At 44.6% G+C, this 16,419-nt stretch overlaps 1 protein-coding gene across 25 annotated transcripts in view; it reads left to right on the top strand.

The window, feature by feature from the left end:
- The window catches only part of FGGY (FGGY carbohydrate kinase domain containing), a 378,492-nt gene that overhangs the window by 339,785 nt on the left and 22,288 nt on the right, over nt 1-16,419 (top strand). The gene's annotated exons all lie outside the window — the stretch shown is intronic.

Here is a 16,419-nt window from a genome sequence, read left to right as displayed (position 1 = left end):
CTTTTCACTCCACAAGACATAGAATTAAACATACAGCAGATAGCTGATTGCTTTTCAATCTACGTGCACAAAATCAGCCATGATAGTGTCCTCTTAGCTACAGAACCAGAGAGGCTTCCCCTAGAGCACACTGGTCGGTAGACGGGGCTTTGGGGTGAGAGGAGAGAAGGAGGAGGAAGCAGGGGAGGAGGAGATAGGTGGACAGTTTTGAAATGTACAAAGTCTGTGCCATTGATTGGGGACTGTTTTTTCTTTTTATTCCACATATTTGACATACGAAAGGAAATTTTTGCTGATACTGGCTTCAGAGTCTCAGGTTTAAGAAACTGATAATTGACCCAAGGAAAGAGTTACATAAATCTCCTTTTCAAGGCCTAAGCAAACAACTTGGGGCAAGCTGGAGAGTTTGAAGGGCATTTTGGTGACATTTCTGGATGCCCTTTGTTTTCCCTTTCAAGAAAAGCCCTTTCTTTCCTTGCCTTCTCACATAACAGCTTGGGATTCTTGTCCCCCCAGAAATGCATTTGAACTTGCTGGGTTTGTTAAGAGTCAGGGCATGAAGAATTTTTCCATGGTAGAAACGTTCTGGCATTCCAAAGCAGAACTAATGTGGGATTTGGGAAGGCTGCCCTATTTGTGCACTTAATTAGGGCTATCCAAAGGCAGATGCATCGGTGTCACAGGAAACTGACACCGAGGCGGGGAGGCTAAGACGGTGCGCCCCAGAGAGGGACGTGGACATGGATTCCACACCTGTTCCCCACTGACCGGGCTTGGGATTCAAAGAAAGTAAAGCTGAGGGCTTGCCAACAATGCTTACTTGCATCCCAGGCCTGATTTCACCATTCAACGTGTCACCAGCGTTTGAGTCAAGTCCCCAAACACGTGGAGATACAGGACCAGAGCAATGTTCCCTTTGGGTCTATGAAATAAGCTCTTGGTTCTGATCTGATCTTTGAAGCTGATAAAAATTGCTCTGGAAAAACCGCAGACTTTAGAGTCCAACCACCTGAGCTCTGCGTCTGACTCTGCCACTGTTAGAAGACAGCAGATCTTAAAGAAGTTATTCAGGGGCCGGCCCACTGGCTCAGCAGTTAAGTTCACACGTTCCGCTTTGACGGCCCGGGGTTCGCCGGTTCAGATCCCAGATGCAGACATGGCACCGCTTGGCAAGCCATTCTGTGGTAGGCGTCCCACATATAAAGTAGAGGAAGATGGGCACGGATGTTAGCTCAGGGCCAGTCTTCCTCAGCAAAAAGAGGAGGATTGGAGGCAGACATTAGCTCAGGGTCAATCTTCCTAAAAAAAGAAAAAGTTATTCAGTTATTTCTGAGCTTTAGTTTTCTTCTGTGTCAAAGGGCATGCTCACATCTATTCCAGGGTTCATTTAAATGACAACAGCTAATGTTTGTTGAGCAATTGCTGTAGCAGAACACTGTTCTAAGAGCATGAACTATACTAAGTCTTCAGTTCTATCTGGACCCTGTGAGATAGAGTCAATATTAGGGGCTGGCAAACAACTTCCTGTGGACCGCTTCCTGCCCACTGCCCCTTCTGCAAAGACTGTTTCATTGGACCTCGGTCACTGCCCTTTGTTCACATGGACTCAGTGGTGCTTTCATGCTGCAAGTGCAGCGCTGAGCAGCTGCAACTGTGTGTCCCAAAAACCCTCAAATATTTACTATCTGGCCCTTTACAGGAAAAATTTGCCAACCCCTGCTTTAAATTATCCCAATTTAAAGATGTAGAAAATAGGCTACAGGCATTTTGAGTAACTTAACTGAGGTCACACAGTTGATAACAGACAGAATAGGACCGGAACCCAATAGCCTGACTCCAGAACTCATGCTCTTCCCCAGTGTCCTGTGTGTAATCTACGTAAGGCACCTCGCCCGGCACCCGACACAGGAGATCTGAGCACGCTGTCCCCTGAGCTGTCCTGGTGGGTCCCCTGGTTCCCTTCCTCTGCCTCCTGCACAGATTCCTATGGATTCCAGTTGCTTTTTCCCTCTCTTCTGCCAGATCATATTTTCAATTCAGCAGACTTCTGGGTAATTTCATGCCCATTATCTCAATCTGTCAAACAACTCTAGAGGTGGATATCATTATCTTCATTTAAAAGATGAACAGACCACTCCTGACCTCTGAGCTCCCAGGAATCTTTACGCTCCCCTTGGGAACCCTCAGAGGAAATGTTGCTAGGGGCTTTGGGAACGGTTGTTGTATGCTGAAAACTACCTTTAAAGAAAAAAAATCTCTTCAGTCACTCAAGAAAGGATTACAATCTAATTGGAGCGAGAAAACCAAAATGTTGGAACAACAGCAGGTATATTAAAAATTATTTAGCACAGAATGTAAGTGAGTTTGAATTCAGAGAGCTGGGCCAAGGGACTGGACCCAGGGGTACTGGGTGTGCAGACAGTTTCCTGGAGACAGTCCAGTGTGAGCTGGGCCTTGAGTGTGGGGCAGCATTTAGACAGGAGAAGCTCAAATTTGGTCATGATGAGAGTGAGGAAAGAACCATGGAGAGAAGACACAGGAATGGAAATATCTCGGAGAAACGGGCCCAGCAAATTCCTGGGAGCTGTGGGAAATCAGATGGGTGAGTAGCGAGGAGACAGATTGTGCAGGACCTTGCAGGCCAGAGAGAGGGGTTTAGGTATTAGAGTAATAATCGGGATAACTAAGACAGCACTTTTGTGCAGCTTTGCTGACCAGGCACTGTCTCCTTTAACCCTGCCATCTGTTCCGTGATGTAGGTATTATCCTATGTTGCAGGTGATAAAATTGAGGTTTAGATTGTAGAAATCAAATCTTCATGGGAAATGAGACATATTGCACGTGCTGAGTTCAGCAGTGCAGGGCTCTCGTGTTGTTACTTAGCTGTGTGGATACGTGTGCTGGCAGGTGGATTTGATAGCGTATCCATACAATTTAATCTTAGGTTCTGCCTGTAAAATTGTTCTTGCTTGTTCTGATGCCACTATCTATTACAATTGCTCATGGACTTGGAAAGTAGTGGGAATCAGAGGCTCTGTGCCACCTGGACCAGTCTGATCCCTCCCACCACAGGCAGTGGGGAGCTATGGAATGCTTTTGAGCAGGGGATACCATAGTGAAAGGAACCACCCTGCCAACCAAGTCAGGCTGGAGGGGAGGTGGGAAGACAGGTAGAGGTGGTGTGAGCCCAGAAGCGTCATCTGCAGGTGTGAGGCGACCTCGGGTTGAGCCACCGGAGCTCGGGTTTGGGAAGATTGAAGAGGACAAGGCAGGAAGAGAAGGGCACATGTCTGGAGCCACAGGGCGACCCTCAGCACTGCTCAGAACCCACCGTGAGACAGCCCTGCTGGGGGTGCAGAGGACCGGGACTCTGGAGAGCCAGGTTCCAGTCCTGGTCCCACTGCTGGAATGTGCTGTGTGAAGAAGAGGGCAAAGGGGCGAATTCTCTGCTGACTGAGTGACACCGCATCTCACGGCGTCTTCCCAGCAGCTCTGGGAGGTGGTAGTCATTGGAACAGTATGTAACATGTCAATACTTCTGTGTGCCAGCACTTCCTAGATCCTCCTGTAGCCATTTTCTATATATTCACTCGTTTAATCTTCATGGAGCCCCCATGAGATAGGGGCATTGTTATCCCCTTTGTACAGGTGAGGAGATTGAGGCCGAGAGAGGTTATGTAGCAGGGCTGTGGTCATACACCTGGTAAAGAGAGAAACCAAGCTTTGAACCCAGGCAGTCTGGCCCGAGTCCATGCTCTCAGTCACTTTCACCGCCTCTAGGGTGGGTTTACCCAGAGGAGCTTTCTGGGGCTAAAGTGATCCCATCCCACCCCTTTCCCTCACGCTGACTCTCTCTCCTCTACACCACAGCTCAGGGGCCTCCCACTGAGAAGGAGCCTTGCCACAGCCCGGGATTGCTCACAGCCTGTCTAGAACCTTCCACTGCATCCTCTGCAGCCCCTCACCCCTGGCCTCCTGGTTCCTGGCTGTGCTGGTGCCCCTGGCTCTGGCTTCTGGCCCTCTAGCACTGGTACCCAGGGCCACTCCTCCAGCTCCCGGCTCTGGAGCATTTGCTTTTGCCTCAGGGGACTTTTACCTCTTTTGTTCAAGGTGACACTCCAGCTCAGCACCCAGGATTCTCCTCCCCCTGCCAGCCCACATGATTGGCATCCCCATCAGATTCTACTGGCTTCTCAGAACAGGACTAGACAGGCACCTTCTCAAGGGCCAGTCCCTGGCAGCTTTTCCAGGCCCACCTGTTTCTGGTAGCTGCCAATCCAAGCAGCTGAAGCTGTTCTGGGGAGCTGCAAGAAGACGACTTCACTCGAGTTGAGTCTTTCTTAACAAAAGAAGTCGAAATGCCTTTTTAAATATGTGTTCTAAAATACTGCACAGGTGCCATGACAGCTAAGAGCTTGGCCTCTGAAATCAAGGTATGAGTTCAAAGTCCAGTTCCACTGCTTGCTAGCTGTGTCATCCTGGGAAAATTGCTCCATCTCAGTTCTTCATTTGTAAAGTGGAGCTAAAAGAAGGTAGTTGTGAGGACTCGGTGAGACGATGTGTGTGAGCACGTGTCATAGCGCCTGCCCAGCAGTCAGTGCTCAGTAAATGGTCGTTCCCATCAGCGTTGGGTTAAGTGTCACTACATAAAGTATCACTCAAGATGCCCTGGAGATAGGTCATTCAGACAGTCAGATGTTCAACAAACATTTCTCAGGAGGCTGCTATTTGCCAGATCTGTGTCAGGTACAAATATAGGACGTATAGCTATGTTTATAAAAGGAACCAACACATATTAATCACTTGTAGGCTAGGCACTGTTCTCGGCAGTTTGCGGACATTATTTAATTTAATCTTGATAAGGGCGTTGCAGGCTGACATTATAATTGTCATTTTACGGGTGAAGAAACTGAGGTTCAAGAGGTTAACTCCCAAAAAATGTGGCCAGTAATTGAGTGTGGCACCAGCTACCCTCAAATAAACCGAGACCTTCTGAGATCAAGTCCCCACGACTGAGAGAGGCGCACTTGACTCCCGTGCTCGGGCAGTAGAATGCCTTGTTGATGTACCTTTCCGGTTGAAGAGAAGTTCACAGGAAAGTGTTTTTGATTTCATCCTTATCGGCACAAATCTCTGAAAGAGGTGAGAGTTCTCATGCCCGTCGCGGTTTGTAGGTCGCAGGCTGTCCTCCAATGATGGGAGTTCAGCCTCATTCAGACACCTTCTCTCATTACGTGGGATGGGAACTAGAGATGGAGAAGGTGGCAGGGACGGGGCTCCGACTGGACTCTCCCAAGGCACACTTTGCAAGTTATTTTGTTCGTTAAGCAAGTCCCAGTCATAAGCTTGCTTTTCGGATTCAGGCCGTATGTGTCAAGCCATTGAAAGCCAAGTATGTCAAGGAAAAAAGGTCCTTCTGTTGGTTGAGGTTTTATTCTGTTTCTACTTTGGTGGTTTGAAACTAATTACAGACTCTGGACTGTGCCTACATAGACAAAATGAAATGAGAGTTTGAGCCAATTGCTTTAATAATGAAAAGAGGAAATTCTACATTTCTTTCCATTATCCAAAGACTTCAGGCATATGTACATTTTTTTTAATTGAATTATGTGAAAACTTGGCCTCAAGCCTTCATTTCACTTTGCCTGTCTAGAAACTGTCTCCAGTTTTGTTTCAGAGAGGAGATGGCATCCTTAGGCTGCTTCTGAGGGCTGGAGGGTCTTGCTGGAGCAATGGCAGCCTCAGAGAGTTTGGACTTGTCAGGATGGAGTGTTTGTGTGTGCTTGGGGGGAGGTGTATCATGAAGGATGACTCTTCTTCTAAATGTGAAAACAAGGCTGGAGTACCTAGGACAAATTTCAAGATGAAGAGTTTCCATTCACCTCATTTACTGATTCGTTTATTTAGACCGTGCCCTGGCTGCGAGGCCCGGCCTCTGTCTGAGGCCGTCTCCTGCTCTTCTGCCCTGCCAGGCCGCTCCATCTGCCTGGCCTCTTTGCTCTCTTTTGGCTCCCTGAACACACTCCCACCTCAGCGCTCTCACACTTACAGTTCCCTCTGCGTGCAATCCTCTTCTCCTAGACGTTTACATGGTTCACAGCCTCATTCCCTCCAGATCTCTGTTTAAATATATTTTATCAGAGAGCTGTCATTCCTGCCACCCTGTACAAATGCCTGGTCCGCTCCTGTCACTCTCTGTTCCCCAGCCTACTTATCACTACGTGACACAACCTATGTGTGTGTGTATATATGTACATGGACATATATTATCTTGATAAAGTTTATTTTTTAGAACAGTTTTATTTACAGAAAAATTGTGAAGATACGCGGAGAGTTTTTGTTAACTCCATACCCAGTTTCCCTTACTATTAACATCTTATTAGTATGACACATTTGTTACAGTTAATGAACTGGTATTGATATAGTATCATAGCTAAAGTCCGTACTTTATTCCGATTTCCTTGTTCTGTCCGGTGTCCATCATCTGCCCCAGGACCCTGTCCAGGATGTGGATGACAGGCAGTTGTCACGACACCTTAGGCTTTGCCGATTCTTGATGACCTGGACAGTTTCGAGGAGTATGGGTCAGAAAATGTGTAGAACGTTCCTCAATTGGGATTTTTCTGATGTTTTTCTCATGATTAGACTGGTGTTAAAGGTTTTTGGGAGGAAGAACACAGAGATAAAATACAATTATCATATCAAGGGTCCATATTATCAGCATGACTGTTGATGTTGACCTTGCTCGCCTCACCTGGCTGAGGTCGTGTTTGTCAGGTGTCTCCACTGTAAAACTACTCCATGCTTTCCCACTTTTCATACTATTTGTTTTCCTAAAGACTGACCCTAAGCTAACAGCTGTTGCCAATCTTTTTCTTTTTTCTCTTCTTCTCCCCAAAGGCCCCCAGTATATAGTTGTATATTCTAGCTGCTTGTCCTTCTGGCTCTGCTATATGGGATGCCACCTCAGCATGGCTTAGTGAGCGGTGCCAGGTCTGTTCCTAGGATCCGGAGTGTGCGAACTTAACCACTGGGCCACAGGCCCGGCCTACCACTTTCCATACTATACTCTTTGGAAGGATGTCACTATGTGCAGCCCACACTTAAGGACTGGGAGTTATGCCCCACCTCCTTGGTGAGGAGCATCTACAGAAATTTGGAATTCTTCTGCATGGGAGACATGTCTCTTCTCAGTCACTTATTTATTCATTAAATCATTTCTTTATAATAATGTGGACTCATAGATACTTATGTTATCTTTTGGGTTATAATCGAATATTTATTTTGTTGCTCAGTTTTGGCCATTGTGAGCCCTCACTTGGCTCTTTTATCTCTCTGACATAGCCCATAATTGTGGAGGCGGTTTTTTCAGTTACTTCCTTACTTTCTGGTGCTACGATATATTACAGGCTCATCTTGTGTGTTCCCTGCCCCAGTCCTAGAACCAGCTGCTTCTCCAAGGAGCCTTGGTTCTTTTTATTGGATCATGGTATTAGAAACCAAGACCTGGCCACTAAGCATGCTCATTGTTACTGAGCTACTGTTGCTTCCACACCCTCCCAGCTGACAGTACAAGGAAATATCTGTGTGTATACTAATCTGTGTATATACCCACATCTGTAAATATTTCTATATGTAATCATCTCTGTCTACATTTAGATAAACATCAGTTCATATTGATGTCTCCAGTTATAATCTGTTACCACATGGATCATTCTAGTCTCCCCCTCTTACTTATCTGTAAACTCCCACTCAAATGGTGAGCAAACTGGCTCCCACCGTCCACCATTCCATCTCTTAATTGTTCGATTCCAGTGTGCGTATATGGCAATCTCAGAAGTGTTAACCCAGACCACTACAGGATGCAGCTTTGTCAACTAGTGTATGGTGCTTATGTACAGTTTCTTCTGCCTTTAGTTTTACAAACTCTCCTTATTTCCCACATTACTTAGGTCAGCACCTTTACCACCCACAACCTTGAGTGAGATCGTTTCACACATTTGTGATACAGTTAGAACACTTGTCACATGATACCTTCCATCCTAGGATTCCCTCACCTCCTAAATTATTTTTCTGAACTTTCACACATTACAGTTGACTCTTTGTGCTGTAATGTTCAATGGTTTTTGACAAATGCGTAATGTCATGTATACACGATTACCGTATCATATAGAATAGTTTTACCACTGAAAAAGATGGCCTCCGTGTTTCACCTGTTTAATCCTGCCTCACCTCTCCCTGAGCCCTTGGCAACCACTGATCTTTTTATTGCCCTAGCAGTTTTGCCTTTTTCACAATGTCACATAATTGGAACCATACAGTTTGTAACCTTTTCAGACTAGCTTCTCTCAGTTAGTAATACGCATTTAAGATTCATCCACGTCTTATTGTGGGTTGGTAGTTCATTTCTTTTTCATTGCTAAATAATGTTCCATTACACAGATGCACCATTCACTTATTGAAGGACATCCTGGTTGCCACCAGTTTTTGGTGATTATGAATAAATATTCACATGCAGGATGTTATGTGGATATAAGTTTTCAAATCTGTCAGATAAATACCTAGGAATGCAATTGCTGGGTAGTATAGTAAGACTGCGTTTAGGTTTGTTATAAACTGCCAAACTGTCTTCCAAAATGGTAGTACTATTTTGCATTTCCACCTGCAAAGAATGAGAGTCCCTGTCATCCCATGTCCTCGTCAGCATTTGGTATTGTCAGTTTTTTGGGATTCTGGCTATTCAAATAGGTACGTGGTGGTTTATCATTGTTGTTTTAATTTGCAATTCCCTAACAGGAAATGATGCTGACCATCTTTTCATGTGCTTATTTGCCATCTTTCTATCTTCTTTGGTGAAGCATATGTTCGTATATTTTTGCCCATGTTTTCATTGGGTTGTTTGTTTTCTTATTGTTGAGTTTTAAGCATTCTTTGTGTATTTTATTTTATTTATTTTTTTTTTTGGAGGAAGATCAGCCCTGAGCTAACATCTGCTGCCAATCCTCCTCTTTTTGCTGAGGAAGACTGGCCCTGAGCTAACATCCATGCCCACCTTCCTCTGCTTTATATGTGGGACGCCTGCCACAGCATGGCTTGATGAGTGGTGCCATGTCTGCCTCCAGGATCCGAACCGGTGACCCCCAGGCTGCCGAGAAGCGGAACATGTGAACTTAACCGCTGCGCCACTGGGCCGGCCCCTCTTTGTGTATTTTAGATGCAAGTTCTTTATCAGATATGTGTTTTACGAATATTTTCTCCAAGTCTGTGGCTTGTCTATTCCTTCTCTTAAAAGTACACATCTAAAACTTCGTTGTTAAATCCAAGGTCTCCTTGATTTTCTCCTGTGCATCTTCTAGAAGTTCTGTGCTTTGGCACTTTATTTTACGTTTAGGTCTGTGATCCATTTTGATTTAACTTTTGTGAAAAGTGTAATGTCGGTGTATAGATTAACTTTTTTTTGCATGTGGATGGCCAGTTGTTCCAACACCATTAATTGAAAAGACTACCCTTTATTCTTTGAATTGCCTTTGCTTCTTTGTCAAAGATCAGTTGATTATATTTGCGAGGATCTATTTATGGGCTCGTTCTTCTGTTCCATTGATCATAAACAGATTGAAGAGATAAGTACTCTTTCACCAGTCCCACACTATTGTGATTATTGTAGCTTTGTAGTAAGCCTTGAAGTCCGTAGTGTCTGTCTTCTGACTCTGTTCTTCTTCAGTATTATGTTGATTAATCTAAGTCTTTTGCCTTTCCATATAAATCTTAGAATAATTTTGTCAATATTTACAAAGTACTCTGCTGAGTGTTCAATTGGGATTATTTTGAACCTATAGATAAAGTTAGAAAAGTTCGTCATCTTCATGAATATTGAATCTTACAGTCCGTGAACACAGAATTTCTCTCCATTTATTTAGATCTTCTTTGATTTCCATCATCAGAATTTTGTATTTTTTCCACATAAAAATCCTATACTTTTTTGTTAAACTTATGCCCGAGTATTTTTTTTTTGTGGTATCCTATTGTAAATGATATTTTTTTATTTCAAATTCCAATTTTTCGTTCCTGGTAATTACTGGAAAACAATTGACTTTTGTATATTAACTTTGTATCCCACAACTTTACCATGCCCCCTTATTAGTTCCAGAGGTGTTGTTTGTTTATTTTTTATTCTTTGGGATTTTCTACATAGATAGCCATGCCATCTGAAAACAAAGACAGTTTTATTTCTTCTTTCCCAATCTGTATGCCTTTTATTTCCTTTTCTTGTCTTATTTCACCAGCTAAAACTTCCAAAACAATCTTGAATAGGAGTGCTGAGAAAGGACATCCTTGCCTTGTTCCCGATCTTAGGGGGAAAGTTTCTCTCTAAGTTTTCAGCATTAAGTATAATGTTATTTGTAGAGTTTTTTGTAGGTTTTCTTTATCAAACTGAGGAAGTTCCCATGTATTCCTAGTTTACTGAGAGCTATTAATTATAAATAGGTGTTGGATTTTATCAAATGCTTTTTCTACATCTGTTAATATGATTATATGATTTTTATTCTCTAATCTGTTGATGTGGTGAATTACATTGGTTGATATTTAAACCAGCCTTGCATACCTGGAATAAATTCCACTTGGTTGTGGTGTGTAGTTCATTCTATACATTGTTGGATTTGATTTGCTAATATAATACTGGGGATTTTGCATCTATATTCATGAGATATATTGGTTTTTGAGTTTCCTTTCTTGTAATGTCTTTTTCTTTTTGGCATTAGAGTAATGTTGACCTCAGAATGAGTTAGGATGTCTTTCCTCTGCTTCCATTTTTCAGAAGGAGATAGTGAAGAACTGATAGAATTTTTCCCTTAAACGTTTGGTAGGATTCACTAATAAAACCATCTGGATGTGGTGCTTTGTGTTTTTTTTTTTTGTGGGCGGCAGTTATTAACTATTTATTCCATTTCTTTAATAGTTATAGCTGTATTTAGATGATCTATTTCTCCTTGCGTGAATTTTGGTAGTTTGTGTCTTTGAAGGAAATAGTCCATTTCATCTAAGTTATCAAATGTGTGGGCATAGAGTTGCTCATCGGATTATTATCTGATTAATGTCCATGGGATGAGTAATGATGACCTCTCTTTAGTTTCTGATATTAGTAATTTGTGTCTTCTCTCTTTTTATCTTGGTTAGCCTGGTCACAGATTTATCAATTTTATTGATCTTCTCAAAGAACCAGCTTTTGTTTTCATTGATTTTCTCTATTGTTTTCCTGTATTCAGTTTCATTGATTTCTGTTTTTTATTATTTCTTTCCTTCTTCTTTTCTTCTTAGGCTTAAATTGCTCCTCTGTCTTTGGCTTTCCTAAGAACTCCTCCTTAGATGGAGTCTGTATCTTGTAGCTCTTTCAGCTGTAATCCACTGTTATTATTCTGGAGCCCTGTTGGTGTGGTTTTAATGTGAGGGAAAGAAAAGCACGCTATAATCTTTGATTAAATCTTAGCTTTCAGTGGGCCTGTGTCTTTGGGCTGCGACCTTCACAAATGTTTCTTACCATTTTTCCTCCCTCTTAAGTGAGACGGGAAGGCTAGAGGGGGCTAGAGTTGGAGAGATGTCTTTCTCCCAAGTGGGATAAGGCTGTGGTAAAATCTTTTCCCGTGAAGAGCAGGCTTTTGTTGTAGAGAACTCTCTGGCCCGTTTCACAGTGTTTGCTCTTTTCCTGCCCCTGCTAGAGCCAAGAGGGGATCATTCTTGCCTCTTCACAGTGAGAACCTAGTAGGGTTCCTGGAGGGAAAACCAATGAACATATGGACTCCCCACTAAGATTATGGTCCTGAAGTGTCTCAGTCTCATAAGAATCCACACTCAGCCCCAAGCACTTCATCAAAATTACAACTCAAGTGTCTCTTCCAGTCTGTGGCTGCAGTGGCTTCTGCTCTCAGTAAGGAGCTCTCCACTGTGACTGTCTGGATTCTCCTGTCTCTCCAGATCTCAGGGTGGTGGTTTGCCTTGTAACCTCAGTTCTCCAAATGTTCCAAGAAAGATCAGTGATTTTCAGTTTCTTAGCTTTTTTCCTCTTGTAAGAATGGGGGGGGGGGGGTAACAACTTCTAAGCTCTTTACAGGTTGGAGCTGAAACTGGAAGTCTCTTCACATATTTCCTTAATGCATTTCCTGATTCTCCTATAAGGACGTAAACTTATGAAGGCAGGGACAGTGTCTGTTTTCTTCACTGCTATATCTTCAGTAGCTAGAATAGTACCTGGCTCCATGTGGGTGCTTAATAAATATTTGTTTAAATAAGTTAATTAATCAGTTGATATTCACTGAGTACATCAATATACTAGCATTATACTTGGTATGGAGATACAACAGTGAACAAGAAAGACCCCCTATGTCTACAGTTCTCACAGAGGTGGCAGGAGGCATGGTGGAGGTACACTTTAAATGGCAATAACAATAAACCATAGGTTAGAGGATAAGGAGGTATTGAAGCATGGAAGACACATACCTACACTAGCCCAAGCAAGAGGGACATCAGACATTTCCAGAGGAGGAAACCATGCCCTGAGTTGGGTTCTAAGAATGAGTAGCTGCTGGCCTACCTGAAGGAGGGTGGTCCTTGCAGAGGGGACAGCATAGACCTGATGAGGTCCATGTTGGACACCTTGCAGAGTGACTTTCTCATCCCACCTCATGTCACGTTTAGTCCTCCCTACGAGGCAGGCACTGTTAACTCATTTCACAGATCGGAAATTTTAAGTGACTCGACAGGATGTCACCAATGTTGAGTGATGGAGCAAGTCCCTTTGAGGCCAAAGTCCGTTTTCTTTCTGCTACACAGATGACTAAAGCTCGAGTCAGAGTTTGGTGGAGGAGCCAAACACATAAACAGATCTTTATGCTACCAGCCCTCCCTTTGAATTTGCTTTATTGTCATTTTTCTTAAAGACTTCAGTCCTAGAAGTAGGGAGCTGAAAATCAGGGCTGCTTTGCAAATGCCCACAAACTACTGGGGGAGTTTTTTTAAAGAAGGCGGGAAAGAAAAATAAATGTGGGCTTCTGCTCTTTAAACCTCGGCCCAGTGAGGCGGACTTCCCGGAATCCTTCAGCCCGCTTCAAAGGCCCATTGTGGAAAGTCTCCAGATGTGTGTAGAAACCTCACTGGGGAGTTTCCCAGTGAAGAGGCCTTTTAAGCTTGAACTAAGATGAAGGAAGTTGACGTGATGAGTCCTACCAGGTGGCCTGTTTTCTGAAGGAGCCCAGATTCCACCATAATCTTAAGAAGGCAGTAGGGCATGGGGGGCTGATTAACCAGTTCAGATTCTTTGCCAAACAATGCATCTTCTTTGATCGCAGAAAGCAGTGGTCTTTTTTGCTGGAATGAGGGGCGGTGCGAGGGGGTGGCATTTACCAAATGATTTCTCTACCTATAAATTGTTAGTGACAGCCTGCTCCTTCCTCGGGCACATCTTGTGAGGGCTGGGAGGGATTTCTGGGTTGGAAAAAGTCGAGGCCCTGAGTGATTCGTGCCAGTTCCTACGGAGATGCTGCCAAGCATTCTGAGAGCCAGCATCCTCTGGATTTTCGCTCCGCCCTGAATCTCTGCTTAACCTGTCTGCCCAGTACCCCATTTGTCCTGGGTTCGAGACCCCATCTTTTGCTAGACATGGTCAAGTCAGAGAGACTCAGGTTGAAATCCTTGCTGTCCTGTTAGCTGTGTCATCTCAGACAAAGTAATTTCAATTTCACAGAGCCTCAGTTTCCCATCTGTAAAATGCAGTCATCCTGGTCTCTGCATCAGCCTCTGGCCGTTGGGAGGAGATGAATTGCTGAGCTGCCGCACACAGAACGCCAGAACAGGGCCTGGTGCAGGGGAAGGAGTCAGTGTCTCCACTGCCTTCCTTTCCAATCCGGTCCTGAGGGAAGGCAGGGCTGCCCCACGTGGCCTGTGAAGGTTTCCTCTGTGGCTCTTTCAGTCCCCCTACCGCTGTGCCCTGTGCCCTGAGCTACATCTGAGGTCACTGTGTATTGAGGGAAAGCCTTTTTGGCTACAGCTAAACTTAGGTCTCTCTTTGCCCCTCTGTTTCCCATCCCCCTTCCTATTTTAACTAATTACAGGCATTGACGCTAAGAAACACTGAGAAAAGTTGGGAGAACAGCTGGGAGTTGTTCTAGATACCAGCAGCTGCTCCCTCTCCACACGCAGGCCCAGAAAGGAGGATCCTGAGTCGGGGAAGCAGGAAGGGCGCCTCGGAGAGATGAAAGAATGCCAAAGTCTGTCCGTCAGTGGCTCTGCAAACAGAGTAGGGTGGGGGTCTTAGCACTGTGTCCTTCACCATCTGCTGAGAGAAGGGGCTGCGGACAGAGAGAGCAGTAGAGACGAAGGGAAAGAGAGAGGATGAAAGAGGTGAGGGAAGGCAGGCAGTGAGAAGCTCTGCCTTTGGTTAGCTATTAATTGCCTATTTCACGCAAACTGTGCTACTCCCACCTGGACTACTAGGGTACTCTCCCAGCTGGCCTCGTGCTCCAGGCTGCTCTCCCATTGGAACCAGAGAGGGCACGGGAAAGTGCTAATCTCACCTTCTAAAACTCCTGCAGTGGGTTTCCACCCTGGAATTCAGGAAAAATTCTGGGACCCATCCCATGGCCCTTGAGTGCGTGGGTATGCCCTCTCCCTCCAGCCCTGTACTTGCCACCCCTACCCCTGCCTTTTGTGCATTTCCTCACTGCACCTGGTCCTTCTTCCTGAAGCCAGGTGACTTGAGTTTGATCTAGGTTTCCCTACCTTCCAGCTTTATGACCTTGGGCAAATTACTTCAGTGCTCTGTGCCTCATTTTCCTTATCCAAGGGTAATTGCCTCACAGAGTGACACAAGGATTAACTGAATAAAGTGTTTTGGGATATTTAGAATAACAAGTGGCACATAGTAACTGCTCAATAAGTTTTATCTATTGCCGTTATCATCACTGCTATAATTAGTATTTCTTTTGTTTCCTTGGCTGTAACACTGCCCCTTCCCCCCACACACAGCCTTTTCTTGACCTGGGTCCTTCTCTTCCTTCTGCCTTGAGCATTAGTGTCACTTCCTGAGGGAAGGATTCCCCAGCTTCCCCTCACATAGTATCCTATAGCCCCTTGTACTTCTGCTTCACAGTACTTAGTGTAACACGTCAGAATAGAGATTTCTGTGAATACTGATTTGCCGTCTGTCTCTCCTGTAGGGCTGGGTTTCCGAGGGCAGGGCCCATGCTGATTTTGGTCACCAGTGATTTCCAGAGCCTGAAGTCGGGATTGGCACACAGTTGGTGTTCAGTAAACACATTGAAGGGAGGGAGCGAGGGAGGGGGACAGGGGGAAAGGAAAGAAAGGTTATTGAGAAAAAAGAAAAAGTACTTCCAAAGCCACTCTCCTTGGACTCCAGTTCTCTCCCACTCCTTCAGGGATCAAGGCTGCATAGTACTTTCTTGCCTCTAGCTCCCTCTGTCCACATTTATCTTCCCTGTGTCCCAGTCCTTTGGGACCCTGCTCTAGGCTTCCTCATCACGTAGCTAGTTGATGTGACCAAGACGCCTTCAAGTATATTGAGTGTCCCACCAATTCCTTCTTGTTAAATGGAGTAAATATGTAAACATTCGTCTTCTGGAGACACTGTCTTAATTAAACTGTCTTGTAGGATGAAAATTCTAGGTAGTGAGTCATAGAGATAAGCAAGCTTTTTGGTGTCACCTGTTCACTGGGGACCTTCCTCTTTAAGGCCCTTCCCCCAACACCACAAAACTTTTCAAATATATCATGGTAGAATTTGGGGGTCAGGAGACTTTTCGTCTGACCCCGTCTCGGCAAGTCCTTTGCTTTACTCCATGTTAAGCTCTAAGCCATTCTGCTGGGTCCGCCTATGGCCAGCTGCGCCACCAGAGCGGCTCCGCCCCTGGCCTGCACCCACGTGCAGTTCACGGAGCCTCCCTCCTGCGTGGGGCTCTTGCACAGCGCCTGCCTCGCTGTGGTCCAGCTCCCAGAGGAGACCTGGCAGCTGACTGCTCTAGAGTGGACTCCCTCAAAGGTTGCCTGGAACATCATTTTATTTTCAAGTAGTGGAAAAATACAAAAATATATTTTGAAGGATTAAAAAAGGAGTACATAATACAGCACAACATCTAGAATGTTTTACAGAGGATTCCGGTTTTGTTAACAGATGGGCGTGAGCTGGCCTACTGTGGGAATGCCGACTCCACAGGGCTTTAGCAAAATATGTCTTAGTTTAATGAACTTATAAACCAACATGCTCCCATTTTAAAATAAAAACGACATCCCAGGTCACAGAGATGTTGGCAGTTAGATTTATCTAGCAACTTAGAAACATGCCAAAAACAAAACAGAGTCTCGAAGGAAAATGCTGGGATCTTTTGTATCTAGATCTTAATCAAGGATTGTACA

Source organism: Equus asinus, chromosome 5 (assembly GCF_041296235.1).
Source record: "Equus asinus isolate D_3611 breed Donkey chromosome 5, EquAss-T2T_v2, whole genome shotgun sequence".
In the NCBI taxonomy this organism is placed as follows: domain Eukaryota; kingdom Metazoa; phylum Chordata; class Mammalia; order Perissodactyla; family Equidae; genus Equus; species Equus asinus.
The sequence above is the reverse complement of the archived record's forward strand: the minus strand, read 5'-3'. Positions and strand labels throughout refer to the sequence as shown.